Source organism: Eurosta solidaginis, chromosome X, assembly GCF_040869045.1.
Source record: "Eurosta solidaginis isolate ZX-2024a chromosome X, ASM4086904v1, whole genome shotgun sequence".
Lineage (NCBI taxonomy): Eukaryota > Metazoa > Arthropoda > Insecta > Diptera > Tephritidae > Eurosta > Eurosta solidaginis.
In genome coordinates this window covers 94,286,999-94,302,924 of record NC_090324.1, presented here as the reverse complement: position 1 = coordinate 94,302,924, position 15,926 = coordinate 94,286,999, and the positions used below count along the sequence as shown (strand labels likewise).

General features: G+C 42.9%; 1 protein-coding gene across 14 annotated transcripts in view; it reads right to left on the bottom strand.

Annotated features, from left to right (window-relative positions):
• ey (eyeless) overlaps positions 1–15,926 on the bottom strand; it is a 2,912,801-nt gene that overhangs the window by 1,870,602 nt on the left and 1,026,273 nt on the right. The window lies entirely within an intron of this gene.

Below are 15,926 nucleotides of genomic sequence, written 5' to 3'. Positions count from 1 at the left end.
TGCTCGCCAGCATATATACATGACATTTTCCATCCAATGATTATAGCTTGTAAGGGGAAATATGTCATTGCAGAAAAATTACCCGCTACTCGGCTATGCGAAAACGCATTGAATTATGAGGCCAGTACAGCCTGAAATGTAAATTTTGTGGACGGTATCATCCGATTCGGCACTGCCCAATATTTCGAGCGAAGAAACCGGGGATTCAAGGGGTTGTGTAGCGCAATATATAGCTTCTCCAACCCAATTGTCAACCTCACCTTCTAGCGGTGAATCCTGTTTCATTAACAGACGAGGCTCTGGCGACTTTAACCTACTCATGGAACTTGGGGGTGGGGAGGGAGGCATTGCCTGAAGGTTTAATGTGGCCATTTAAATCGTTCCCGAGATGGTCGGGATGGCACCTTAAGGTTGCTGTGTTACCGGAGCGTACCGGAGCTGTATCCGGCAAGGGACCATGACATCGATAAGACTCCCCAAGCCTTCGGGAGTAACCTTATAGCTACAACAACAACAACAGCGAAGGAACCTGATGACCGTTTACGGACGGTGCTCACTCATCGCTACTGCACTAATTGCGTGGAGGTACTCATCGGTCTGATAATTGCACGAATGAGGGAACATGTCATCAGAAGCCTATGGTCCCCTCTTTTAGTGATAACAGTAACTTTACTAATATAAGACCCGCACATGATCTTCATCTCATTGCAGCATCCCGCTTTGTTTCACGGTTTTCTGGCTTAGTCTATCTTAAGCAGCTCACACATAATGTGATTGGGTTATCTACAGTACTAGTTTCGAGCGTCTCCAAATGCCTGAGGGCAGAATATTGATGTATACTTCACAGTATCCCGATTGTTATAGGTTGGTGTGGTGCTATGCGAGACTATTGACTTAAAAGCGGTACGGGATCGGATAGGCTGTTCTTAATATATTTGGAGACGGCTTATTGCTATGGCATTTCTGGCTAGTTGCACCGACGCATTGATTCTCATTGAAGATGTTAACGCTATATTCTTCGCCACGATTGCGAAGGGAACTTACCTAATTTGTTATGGAATCGCATCTTCTACGGGAAGCAGTAAGGAAGGCGGTCGGCATGATGTGGTGGTGCACAGTGGCTAGTCATTGTCGGCTGGGGCGGGTCCTTGCAAACCTTACTGTTCCTGCGCCATAAACAGAAAAAAGTTCCTATCATGCCTATCAAACCAGCAGCTGTCAAATTTAAAATAAACTGACAGAAGCGCAGAGACGACTCAAAACGCTTATAATTAAAAATAAAACAACATCCGGCCGAACCGGATGTCACGGACAGACCGTTAACATTCAAAAATTTAAATTCAAATTCAAAAAAAAATAACGCAAAAAAAAAATACCGAACCGGAAGCGACCGGTTACCACTCTGAAAATCAAATAATAAAAAAAAGCTGAAAAATTAAAATAAAGAAGAAAAGGGCCGAATATATATAGGGGGCGCCGCGGGTTGTGTTGCGAAGCCCGGTGCTTTGCCCACACTCAAAATCCATGGCCACCGACGCACCTAAATTTCGGTGGCCCCTTACCTGTTTCCCTAAGTGCCTTCTAAATAAATGGCGACGCCAGCATTCCCATTTTAAATACTTATTTATTTATAATTCATTTCAATGAAGACTTAGGCAATATATATGCTAAGACTAACTAACTTTATAAAAAAATTTTTTTTTTTATTTAGTGTAAGTTTTGACGTAGTCATATGAAGTGTATCTAGTTATAAATGAAAGTTTAATTATAAAACAAAAAGAGAAAAACGTGTGCTAATTTATAATTTTTAATTATAAAATTTTTTCCTGTTACGGTTTCAGCTTTTATAAACCAAAGTTGTCTTACAAAAAATTGTCGAAGTCTCAAAACAAACTATTCATGACTTTGCGAATTAGTCATTCAAAACGACAATCGGTAACAGTTAAAGATTTTGATTTTCTCTTCTTCCTTGCTTCTCCTCCAACGCTTGCATTTACATTTTTCCCCTCAGCCAAAAATAGATAATAAAATTTGTATATATCCGATATAAATGAAACCAAATATCTTACCCTATCAAATAATAGCTATATATAATAAGGATTAAAAGCGAAAAATATGTGCATCCTTTTTTTTTAAATTGTATGTGTGAGCTGTACCTAACTGGGCTGAAGCTAGAAAATCTCTGGTTTCAATTTTAAGGTGAAGTATTTCTATTTTTATTAATATTTTTAAACCTTTTCTTTGAAAAACTTTTTTTTTTTTGTTTTATTTTTTTTTTTTATTTATTATTTTATTTTTATCATTATTTTATCGCATATTTCTTTCTAATAATGTTTTCAAGTTAACTTATGATCTTTCATCATAATTCAGTTTTTTTCTCTTAGTTATTTGTATTCCTTTCTTTTAATTAAATATAAACCTAACTTGGATCCACTTAAAACGTTAGGTAATAATATATATTCCCAAAAAAAAAACTAAAAGCTATCGATAACAAAAAAAATGTACAAATTAATCTTCCATAATCAGTTATGAATGTTGTAACATAACAGCTAAAGCAACATTTTTAGTTGAAGAATTACGCGGAAATATACTGTCTTTGAATTGTATAATACGGTTTGTATGGATGAATACATGTGAACAAAGGCAGTTTTATAGGTGTGTAATTTCATGTATGTATGCATATCGGTCTATATGCATATAACGCAAGTGCTATAGACTTTAAGATCATCAACGTTCCTTACGCCTTTTTACAGCATTTAGCTACTCCTTTTATTACTAAGTTACGTTTAAAGTTCATGTATATTTACGTACTAATATAATTATCATGCTTCAGCGTTTGACATCCATTCTTTAATTATATTTACTTTGGTTTAAAATTTAATAATCCGAGATTTTCAAATTCGGTATACCGTAAATATTTACGCTTATAATTTCATAACTAGATAGCGGAAAAAGTTCAATACTTATTGGCCTTCAACGGCAATAGTGTTCGCCTTTCAAAAGTGCGCTTCCTTAAGATTTAAGTATATTCAAATAAACACGCCCTAGGCGTCATATACGTACGTAGTGTATGAAGAATAAATTCTTATGCAAAAAGATTAAATGCAGTTCATATAATTTGATGTACTTCCCTTTCTACGATTTTGCATATACATACATTTATGTATATTTTAAATGGATGTATATTTTAAATGGTGTTATTTCAAAAATTTGTCATAAATTCATTAAATTGAATAGAAAGAAAGTTGAATGTGCAAATAAATCCGAAAAAGGAAAAAAAACTCGCCTGAAGTATTAAAATTCACACAAAAAGAACAAATTTATTTAAATGCTTAAGTCCACTCATGTATCATAGTGGTTTATTCCTGACTTCCTTTTTCGGCTTATTTTAATTTGCAAGATATATATATGCTACTAACTACTTGGCGGCGACTCACCCGGTGGCTGGTACTTACATAGCCGGCAAGAGTCCGTACCGTGGGCCTCTGCCGGCGTGGTTTGCTGATGAAGTCGTCGCTGTTGGTGGTTATGGCGCGCGGTGTTAACGCTTTTGGTGGTTGTGCCGCGCGGTCTTGGCGCGCTGGGTCGTTACTGTTGGTGGTTATGGCGCGCGGTGTTGATAGCGGTGGGGTGCGGTATTGCGCGCTGGGTTGGTACTGTTGATAGTTATGGCGCGCAGCCTTGGCGCGCGGTGCTGACGCTGTTGGTAGCGGTGGCGCGCTGGGTTGGTACTGTTGGTGGTTATGGCGCGTGCCTTGACGCGCGGTTTTGATAGCGGTGGCGCGCGATTTTGGCGCGCTGGATTGGTACTGTTGGAAGTTATGGCGCGCTGCCTTGGCGCGCGATGTTGACGCTGTTTGTGGTTGTGGCGCGCGGTCTTGGCGCACTGGGTTGGTACTGTTGGTGGTTATGGTGTGCTGCCTTGGCGCGCGGTGGTGACGCTGTTGGTGGTTGTGGCGCGCGGTTTTGGCGCGCTGGGTTGGTACTGTTGGTGGTTATGGCGCGCGGCCTTGCCGTGTTGACGTTATTGGTGGTGGTGGCAAACTCAGCGTCGAATATAAGGTGTCTTGGCCACGTTACGATTTAGTGTTTGGCGCTTCTCAGCTTCACCATTAATTCTTCTCAATTATGTTTAATATCCCCCCCACGTCTTCGACAGTATCTCTTTGTTTTGTGATTAGTTATATCTTTATGTAATCAGTTCCTCGGAGCCATTTTGGTTACACTATGAATGGAGTTTTCCCATGCAGTTAATATGCTACACACCCAGAATTTTGTGTTGAATACACATCTCGAAACATTCATTTAAAAAGCAATCATACAACTAGCGAGCAATGTTAAATCTCCAAAATAAAATTACACCTTAGTTATATAGCATACACCAAATGATTTGCACAATTTATTTCGGATTATTAGCAATTTTATTTCTTTGGTGGTGAAGTATGCGGTCTAGGAATCCGCTTTATAGTGTCAGCGTGTTGCTCGCAACCACTCGCGACCACAATGCTTCAATCGTTGAAGCTCATGAAAATCCTTAATAATAGCTCCTCCGCCCTATATGCCTTCATGCTATTCAGGTGTATCAATTAAGGCAGTGGTATATTTTGCACAGGTTCCACTTCACCAGAAACTCGTCACGTTCAAATGGTTCAGTCGTGGGTGTATAATGTACAGCAGGTCCTCTACTATTGAATCGGTTTACTTTCGCCAGCCACGTAGCATTTGGGGACGCCCTTTATGAAATATAAACATAATCATTACCTCAGTTTTTGCGATGTGGCGTGTACCCTGCCAAATTACAGTTTTCGTTCTAAGCCAAAATATTACCGGATTACAACCATTGAAATAACCTTTCTGCGAGAAATTTAGTTTCCTTCCAATCACTTGACGATGACCAAAATTGGCACAAATTTCGTTTTGATACTTCACTTCTTCTTTGAAAAGTTTTCTTTTTTTTCAACCATCACCGACGCTTGCCATTAGCTTTATAATCATTCAAAATGGCCTACCAAGCCGATAAAGAGAGAAAAAAAAATTCCGCTTCTTGTTGCGGCTGCGCCATGGAAAGGCTCCGTTTTTATTTAACTGTGACTGCCATTATTGTATGGTTCGACCATATGGTTGGCCCATCTCTACCGCAACACATACTTTTTTTTCCCAGGCTGTCAAAATCTTCTCGTTGATGTTAGGCGAAAGGAATGTACAGAAAGCGTACAATTTCGCAACTTTTGTGTGTTGTGGGAAATTTGTGCGCTTAATTAGCTAACAATTGATCACCACGCGTTAAATAATTGCCAATGTGTTGTTTACATTTTGCGCTTTCCATCTCCTTTTGGCAATCTCTAAGTCAGTACGACGAAACGAATCAAATCAGCTGATGAGATGAGCCACCTACACCATTGAACCAGGTGTTATTGAAAGTTCGGCAATGTCATGGGAATTTTTGGCGATGCCACCCGCACGAAACCAAGAAAATTTTGTTTTGACCGCCCCAGGCAGACATGAGTGAGGGTGAATCCTACCTTTTTCCCTATCACTAGCCAACTGGTACGTTCCAAGGTTGAATCCCCCAAGTGGACCATAAAAAACCTGCTTCGCTTGCAAGACCTGACGATGAAGCGAACAGGAAACCGGTTCATCTGTGGGAAGCCACTACCGGGAACCTCCGATGCCAATCAACGTGGGGCACGACTCACCCCTGAGATAAGAGTCTCAAAGTCCTACTACGAAGCTAGCCGGGCAACATAGGTCCATCAACAAAAAAGTTTAGTCAAATCGGGAATTAATTCTGTTTCCTAGTTTAAAAGGGCTTTGCGGCAATTAGACATTTGTTATGGAGAACTCGTCAAAACTCCGAAAGATGATTTCTAGTGGTTATCGCCACTACAGAAAGGCAAGACAAAAAAGTGTAGACATTTTGATATGGAGAACTCGTCCAAACTCCGAAAGGCTAGCCCGACCTAAGCGTGGACTGCCAGGGTGTTCACGGTCCTCGGTAAGTACGCGTGTGAATATCCTATGAGGTCAGTGCTCGGGGAAAATACTGGGCGAGATGTCTCCGACCGCCAAAACGCCCAGACAAAAAAGTCCGATTAGTAGGTAGATATAAAAAAAAATCAAATTGTAATTTGGCAAAGAAACGTTCTTTCTGGTTCATTGCGGACGAATGTCCGAAGCGTGAAAGCGACCTATCAATTTCCCGTTAAGGTCTTCGAGATCATACAGTGCATTGCCTATTTTTCAAAGCACGCGACACTTCAGGTATTTTGGTAGGAATTTGGCGTTAATGCCCTGTTTGAAGTTACTTAAGGAAAAGTTTTTCCGAAAAACTTCCTGACCTTCCTTATAGTTGACTTGCCTAGAGCACTTGTTATAGGTGGTTACTCCCCTATCCTTGGCCTGATCTAAATTTCTACGGATCTGTTCACGAATATTGGTCAACTTGTCAGCTTTACTTACTATCGTAACTTGGTCTTCCCGAAGGCTGCCGAGCTTCTCTAAAATTTTGTACGTTGAGGCATGTTGGACCATATTTTGGCCATATAATGCAAAGTATGGAGATCACTGAATCGCCGTATGAAAATCGCTTCCCAAAACTGATAAAATCTCGGGTATATGCTTATCCCAATCGGTATGGTCAGGTTTATCTTTCAAAAACAATTTCTCTATTAACGCGCTCGGAAGCGTTTGCTTGGGGAGAATATAACCCCGTCCTCACGTGCGTCACCCCATAATTTGCTAAAAATTGGTTCATTTCCTTCGAGATAAACTTTTTACCATTATCACTATGAATAAATTCAGGGACCCCTACAGCCGGAAAAATTTCTGAAGCGAAGTAATTTATAACGTTAACAGTGGTGGCTCTCTGCATGGGCTTTAGCCAAACGTATTTTGAAAAATGGTCTAGTACTATGAAGAGAAATTGATTTCGCCGCTTAGATCTCGGATATGGCCCTGGAAATCGCAATATAATCGCTGAAATGGCCTCTCGGATGCAAAGGTATTCTCTATAGGCGGTCTCGACTGCTGATTAGTGGGTTTTACAGCTTTGCAGGTGTCACAACGCTGGACGTAGTCCCTGACGTCCTTAGCCTGCTGCGGCCAGAAGTACTTCTGCCTAACACGTTCTAAGGTTTTCTGCCACCCGCCATGGTAACTCCGGTTAGCATCATGTGCTAATCTCACTGCTTCCACAGTCAACCATTTCGGCAACCATATTCGCCACAGCGAGTCTTCTTCCCCTTCCACTCCCTTACGACATTTAACTCGTTTGAAAATTACCCCGTCCACCACTCGTAAATCCGGAAGCGATTCCTCATTTTCGGTGACGGTCAGAATTAAGTCTAAATATTCGTTGCTGCTAAATTCGTGAGAGACTAAATCTATTTCCCCGGGTGTGGTAGTGAAAGGCAACTCATCGGCATCAAACCGCGACAGCGCATTTGGTACTACATTCAGGGTGCCCTTACGATGTTCCATTTTAAGGTCGTATCTTTGCAGTAAGAACGACCACCTCGTCAACCTCCCGCTCAAGTCCTTTTGTGTCATTAACCACTTGAGACTGGAGTGGTCCGTGATCATACGAAACGGTAATCCCTCCACATAGGGTCGGAAACGTTTCACGCTGATTATGGCAGCGAAACATTCCAGCTCGGTTACCGCGTAATTGCGTTGAGCATTATTCAGTTTTTTTGACACGAACGCGATCGGATGCTCAGCCCCCTCGCCATCGACCTGGAACAACACTCCGCCAACACCTATTTTGGAAGCGTCGCATTGTATTACGAATTCCCTTGAAAAGTCTGGTTGGGCCAAGACAGGGGCGGAACTCAAGGCTACTTTTAGCTTTTTGAAGGCCTCTATAGTTTCAGAGGTAAGCTTGAACGGGCCTGCTGACTTACGGAGACAGTCGGTCAAGGGACCTGCCAAGTCAGCAAAATTCGTAATAAACGCCCTGTACCAATTCGGCATGCCCACAAACCTACGCACTTGCCGAGGGGATTTAGGGATCGGGAAGTTTTGCATTGCTTCTATTTTTCCCGGATCCACTTTCAGGCACCCGCTGCCTATCAAGTACCCTAAGTAGCGATTTCCTTCTGACAAAATTTACTTTTTTTCACGTTTATTGTCAGCCCTGCGTCTCTCAGACATGGGCCACTTCCGCTAGCAATTTCAGGTGGTCTTCAAAATTAGTGCTGCATACCATTAGGTCGTCCAGGTATACAAAGACGTTCTCTCGCAGGCGCGAAGGGATTGCCTTGTCCATCAGCCTACTCATAGTCTGCGGTCCATTGCACAGACCAAATGGCATTACCTTGAAGTAGTACAGAGGCCTCCCCGGAACTGCGAATGCTGGTTTTTCCTTGGAGGACTCTGTCAATTTGATCTGGAAGAACGCGTCCTTCAGATCAATGCCACTAATAAAATGCGTATCCTTCAGTCTGCTCAATAACCCGTTGATATGAGGCAGGGGGTATGAGTCCTTCTTAGTCACCGCGTTGACCTTCCTGGAATCTATGCACAGCCTAACTTTACTTGGTTTCCGGACCAGTACTACAGGACTACACCACGGGGAGTTTGATTCTTCTATAACTCCTAATTCGAGTCTACGCTCCTGTACTCTCCTGTGGTATCTCTTCCTACACTTCAAAATATTGTCCGTTACCGGGTATTGTTCGAAAATGGTATGTCTTATTTGTTCATACCTATGTTCCCTTTCTTCTAGGTTTGGTGGAAATTGCGTTTGGCAAGCGACATCCCTATGCTGGCGTTGCAGAATTCTGGTCGGTTCGCCCATCGCGGATGAGGACGTTTGACTCTCGGATTCAGAACTATTCGAATTGTCCGTACTGTCAGGGTAAGTTATTATCACGTTGGAGGGTTCTTCTGCCAGGGTACTACTGCACCTCGGAAGCTCACCACCTCCATGCAGAGATTCACCCTCTTGTTCAGTGCACGGGACGACGCCTCGAGCACTGGCTGGTGTGGGAGCTATGAAGCCGAACGAGGTTCCCCCGCCTTCTCGCTCGGGTACTGGTTTCCCTGCCTGCGACGGTTCCTAGGGCATTTAGGAGTAAATACACCCTTATACCCACATTTAATACAAAAAGGATTTTTAATGGGTTCCTCACAATATATATAGGAGTGGCCCATTGCCTGACAATTCCAGCATTGGATTCCCGAATAGTCCGGTCTCCTGTTGCGTCGATAGTCCAGCGCCTCCATCTGCGGATCCATTTCGCCGTCCTCCCATTCCATCCTCATGTCCGGGGTTGTCACGCGTGCTTCGTCTACATGCCGTCCTGGGTGAGTGGCTCCCAACAGCTTGCTTTCTTTCAGCACTTGTTCACATCTGCGTGCTACATCGCGTGAATCATGAAGGGTCCTTACATCTGCGTTGAAAAGCATCAGCTTAAGGCTACTGTTGACGTTCCTTTTTATAATGTCAATCAGTAGAAGCTCCGACATGGGTTCTCTTAAGCGCTCGTTCAAGCAAATTATGTCCGTGTGGAACACGTCATAGCACTCGCTTGCTTTTTGCTTACGCATGGAGATCTCCATCATGATCTCGTGGTCCGTTTTCAAAGTGCCAAACTCTCTTTTCAATGAGTAGAACAAAAAGGCATAAGTCGCGTTTGGGTTTTGTTTCGTGAAAAGCCAGTACCATTCTTCGGCCCGCCCGGAAAGAAACAGGTAGAAACTAGCCATTATTTGTTCGTCCGTGCATTGTGTGCGATCACACAAGGTGTCCAGCTTAAAAAGGAAATCCGCTACGCTTCCAGTGCCGTCGAACGCGATTTTCCACTCATGCGGTTTCACTACTATGCTGCTCGGTGCAGGGTACATTGGTGGTACTACTGTTTGGAGCGGGTTACGGTCCATCCTATTTTCGTTCCGGTTCTGGTTCGCTGATTGCTGCGCAGATTCGAGAGCGGCGTTGAGCTGGTCCATATTGTTTCTGATTGACCCCATCTCTCTCCGAATTTCCTCCTGCGAAGCCTGGAACAGCTGGTGTAGCACGTCCACCAACGAGTCTCAACGAGTAGCTTCGCTCTGGATCCCAGGAGTATTCGTCCGGTCACTTGCAGCTTCTCTTATATTTCCCATTCCATAATTAGGTAGTAAAGCACCAGATCCATCTGGAGCGTAGGTCGACACATTGATCATTAGCCCCGAGATATCATGCGCGTTTAATAGGGGCGCATTCGGATTACTGGTGCTTCGCGAGGGTCATTCAGGTCCGAGCCCATATTCGTTCCCGCGGGATCTCCATATGGTCCCCTTACTGGGGTGTGCACCACCAAGGGACGCCTGGCCTTGGGGAAAGCCCCCTATTATTACCGCCCCGGTTCTGGCTCCCCCGAAAGCTTCCCGTACTTCCAAACGGAGTATTTCGGCCCGGTTAGCCGTACGACTGCTCGCGCGACATAGTCCGGTGGAAAAAAAAATAAAAAAAAGGTAACTAGTTGTGTGGTAATTTTGGAGAGAAAAAAAAACTTTTGCCGCGTAACGCGGTTAGGGGTCAAAAAAAAAAGATCAGAATTCCCCCTTCACCTTATATTTTAGACGATGATTTGTTTAAAAAAAAAATGTGTATATATATATAGATATGCGAAAAAAATTTTGTGCGGGATAAAAAATCGCGCGAACAAATACTATTGTCCTTTGTTCGACTATCGTATCGACAAAGAAATTCAAAGCTGAAAAAAAAGTAGTTAGTAAAATATACAATATAGGTTGTTTAGGCCCGACGCCTAAATTCTTATTAATTTGCGCCACCCTAATAGCACCATATTATCGACGACTAGTTCGCCCACATGCGTGTATGGGTGTACATGGGTAGGGTTATGTTGTCCGTACACATATACATGCATGCCGGTACAACTATGTGGGGAAGCTTCCCTTAAAACCGGAGACTTTTTCCACGGTTCAACGGTTGTCCTCGACAAGGCAACCGTCTACTTTTCCAGCGATCGTTGAGCGAACTACAACACCATCCGAGGAGCCCCGCCACATTTTATTATAAAAAGGTAATTATTGTTCAAATTTAATTTTGCACTATAATAAAGAAATTATTATAACGAGGAATATATCTCGCCTCTTTTTTCTTTTCATTTTAAATTTAAACCAAACGCAATTGTGGTGCCTCCACTCCGTTGCCGAGTTTGCGACACACCACAATTGTTCATGGTCCTTCTCCCCGAAAAAGGAACCATCGCCAATACACTGATACAGTCCACGTCCAATAAATTTAACTCTTCATACGCATTTCTTGGTGATACTTTTGGATCATCTTGGTAATACGCGCCAAATTAAGCGAACATTCATACACTGCAGAGGTGATACCAGTTTTTTCTTTCGTGGTAATACTCAACATTTTTATTGGTGATATACACGCTTGGTGGTACACTCCTGGTGCAAGTTATCGTGGTGGTATTTTTTAATTTCTGGTGGCATTACACATCTAGGCAATTTACCACAGCAACACAAAAACAGACACTACTTCACGCAGCAGCCACGTAAGTTTATATATTTCTTGCCACATTTTTTTTTTTGGTTAAAAACCATCTAAAAATATATATTCCAAGTGCCAAACGCGTAGTGACTGTGATTAACCGCGAAAAGTGTGAACAATTTATTAGTGTCGAAAAATAAAAGTAAGTGCAAACGCGGCACATTAACGTTGTCTTAAATTCCTTGTGACTATCTGGTCTGTCCCCCCACCAGCGGTAAGGCTCTTCAGACACAGCAAAGGGAAGAGGTACACATAACCTCACCTCCATATAAAAAATTCTCACGCCTTTTCGATTGTGGCAATTTTACATTCTTCCTTTGTTTCACTTTAATTTGCACTATTTCGATAAATTTTTGTCACACAGTCGCTTTTCGCACAAGAGTTTTATAAAATTTTTTACAAGTTTTTATATCAACGCGCGCACTTATTTTTTTATAATAAAATTGAACGCTCAAGTGGCGAGTGGCCCCCCTTTGCTTCACACAATACACATTGGATTTGCTCCCCCCTGCTCTCGGTCTTACGGCACAAAAATAATCTGCAAATAAATTACCACACACCAATATATACATATATACATAATTTACGTGCGGGTGGCGAGTAAGCCACATTGTTGTGTTTGTTACTTTTTTCGTGGGAAAACCAGACGAATCGGCCAAGTCTGACCATTATAATTTAATAGCCAGATCAATATATACATATATATATAATTTGCGTGCGGTTGGCGAGTAGGTTACACCATCGCCTATTCTTCCCTTGAAAAAAAAAAAAATTATCAGACCAGTCGGCCAAGTCTGAAATAAATAAATAAAAGCGACCTTTCAAAGCATTGTTTCCATTTTTTTGTTGAAAGAATTAGTTTGTTTTAGTTGGGCAGGAAAGATTTGTTGAGAAAATGGAAAATTATATCCGATCAGCTGAGGTAATCACAGAGTTTGAGAAACAGTACAGCCTTATTCCAGAGGAAAACCATAATAAGCACACTCTTGCGATACAGCAAGAAGAGTTGCGCTCCTTATGGAAGCAGGTTAAGTCTGTGTTTGACTCACTGATGGGATCAGACGATGTCGACGCAAATGATGTGTTGGCCATCCGGAAAAAACATATGTCTACCTACGCAATATATATGCGATGCTTATCCACAATATCTGCTGAGGCAGAGAAATTTAAAAAAGTAGAAAATAGCGCTATCTCTGAGCAAGCACCCCCAGCCGCACCTCGCGGGCATAAGATCCGCCTCCCTCCTTGCGACACGGAGATTTTCAAAGGTGACTATTTATCATGGCCAACCTTTCGCGACCTGTTTACGGCCATATACATAAATATTTCCGACCTACAGGGGGTGGAAAAACTGTTCCATCTGAACAACAAGACACAGGGCGAGGCCAGGGATATTGTAAAAAAATGCTCTCTGGCAAATGATGGATTCGATATGGCCTGGAAAAACCTGTGCGAAAGGTATGAAAACAAGCGTATATTAGTCAACACGCAATTGCAAATTCTTTTTAATTTAAAGAAGGTAGAGAGTGAGTGTGGGAGCGCGTTAAAGAAATTACATAGCGATATAAACAATTGTCTATCGTCCCTCAAGTGTCACAAAATCGACACATCCAATTGGGATGCAATACTAACTTATTTGTGTTCGACAAAGTTACCGGAAAGTACCCTGGCTCTATGGGAACAAAGCATAGACCATAAAATGGACATATCTAAATGGGAAGATATGGACAAATTTCTATCAAATAGGTTTCAGACACTGGAAACAGTGTCTAGCTTCACTGGCACTAACGCCCAAAAGGGCCAAAAGCCATCAAATACTCGGCATCCAACCGAAACCCCCATAAAAAGAATTGGTGCCTTCCAAACGAAGGTATCAAAACCGACCTCAAAATCGACATCAAGGGTTTTTTGTAAAATGTGCAAAGTGGAACACAGGTTACGGAACTGTCCCCGATTCTGCGATCTGACCCCAGTGGAGAGAATCAACTTCATCAAATCCACGGGGGGATGCCTGAACTGCTTATCCCCAGGACACACAGTGACGAGGTGCACCAGTTCGTACAACTGTGCCAAATGCCACTCTCGTCACCACACGCTCCTGCATGCGGATACAGTTCAGCAACCTACGAGGCGCAATCCATTCAAAGACGCGGATAATATCCCGTCGACTTCAGCACAAGCACAAAGAAGACAGGAATCGGGGCAACCAAATTCTTCTGCGAACCAGAATGTAAAATCCTGTCATGCTAATTCCAGCACAGGCGTGCTATTAGGAACTGCTCGCGTACACATTCATCATAATGGTACCGACTTCTCCGCGCGGGCATTAATTGATTCAGGGTCTGAATGCTCTTTCATGACAGAAAGACTAAAACGCAGAATCAATTTGCCGGCAAGGAAAATGCATGCCCAAGTTTCAGGCATCACCAACGCAGTATCTGCTCAAGTTAAAGAGGCATCCACCATCGAGCTACGTTCACCAGTGGACCCATGCTTTACCCTTGACTACTCCTGTTCTAATTTTAGCCCAACCAACTGGGAATCTTCCATCCTGCCATATCCAAACAATGACGATGCAGGCGTTCCCAGGCTTAGTTTTGGCAGACAAGAGGTTCTACGTCAATGAAGATGTAGACCTCATACTTGGTGGCGATATATATCCCCAAATTATACTAAGCGGTCTAAAAAAGAATGTACTTAATACACTTCTGGCCCAAGAGACAGTGTTCGGTTGGATACTAACCGGTCGTATTGAAACACCGAATCCAACGAAGAGCATATTGTCATTTTACAACGAGGTCGCGTTGGACAACCAACTAAAAGCCTTTTGGGAGTTGGAAAATGTACCGAAAATTAAAAGCCCTAGCGACGATGACAGATATTGTGAAAAATTATATAGAGAAACCACAAAGAGAAATGAGGATGGAAGATATGTCGTTTCACTCCCATTTAAACAGGAATACCCGGAAGAACGAAAATTAGCAGGGTCCCTTAAACGCGCATGCTCGCAATTCTATCGAAATGAAACGCGGTTAACGAAAAATCCGGAGTTAGGGAATGAATACATAAGGGTACTTTCAGAATACCAGACGCTCGGACATATGCACAAAATTAAGGGCACAGTCGCAGCAGATGACCCTGATAATTATTTCCTGTCCCATCACGCCGTGGTAAAGGCGGAAAGCACAACTACTAAAGCCCGGGTCGTTTTCAACGCTTCAAGTCCGACTGCTAATGGTACAAGTCTGAACCACGTTTTGCTCCCAGGCCCGGTACTCCAAGCAGATCTCCCGACTCTCATCATTCGTTGGAGACTTTATCGGTACGTCTTCAACAGTGATATAGAGAAAATGTATAGGCAGATTTGGATGAACGATAATCATACCAAATTTCAACGAATTATTTTTCGAAAAGACATGAACGAACCAGTAGGACTCTACGAATTAAAAACGGTAACTTTCGGAGTTAATTGTGCCCCTTATCTTGCTATAAGAACGCTGTTACAGTTGGCTGACGATGTACAAAGTTCCCATCCCACAGCATCAAACATACTCCGGGAATGCATGTATGTAGATGACGTCCTCGCAGGAGGACACAACCTCACCTCCACCATTATGGCAAGAGACGAAATTCGACAGGTTTTACATTCGGCAGGGTTCCCATTACGAAAGTGGACATCAAACTCGGAGGAGGTTCTCAAAGACATCCCGAAATCGGATCTGCTCAGCGAGGACTTCTTAGCCTTTGAAGACACCAGCACAGTGAAAGCATTAGGTATAAGGTGGAACGCACATGCTGACTTATTTTATTTCAAAGCGGGATCACTAGACATCCCTAACATGCCAACAAAAAGAGAGATCCTGTCAGTTATTGCCAAACTCTTTGACCCGTTAGGGTGGCTTGCCCCAATGGTCATAGTGGCAAAAATAATTATGCAAAACATTTGGTTAGAAGGTACAGGGTGGGACGAGCCAGTCTCACCAACGACATTAGAGCGGTGGAAAACCTTCACCCAAGATTACCCGGAAATAGATAGGATTCGAATACCACGTTGGGTACAATTCTCACCAGAAGACGAGGTTGAAATCCACGGCTTCTGTGACGCGTCGGAGAAAGCATATGCAGCAGCCGTGTACATGCGCGTCAAAAAGGAGAATAATGTTTATACACACCTACTTATGGCAAAAACCAGAGTCGCACCAGTGAAGACAATCTCCCTCCCACGTCTGGAATTTTGCGGTGCAGTATTGCTCGCAGAGATGATTGACTCAATCTGTAGGAGCGTCAAATTAGGACCCATCACCATTCATCTATGGACTGATTCCAGCATTGTCCCCGCATGGCTACGGAAACCGCCTTGTTCCTGGTCAACCTTCGTCGCACACCGCATCACGAAGATCATCGACATGGT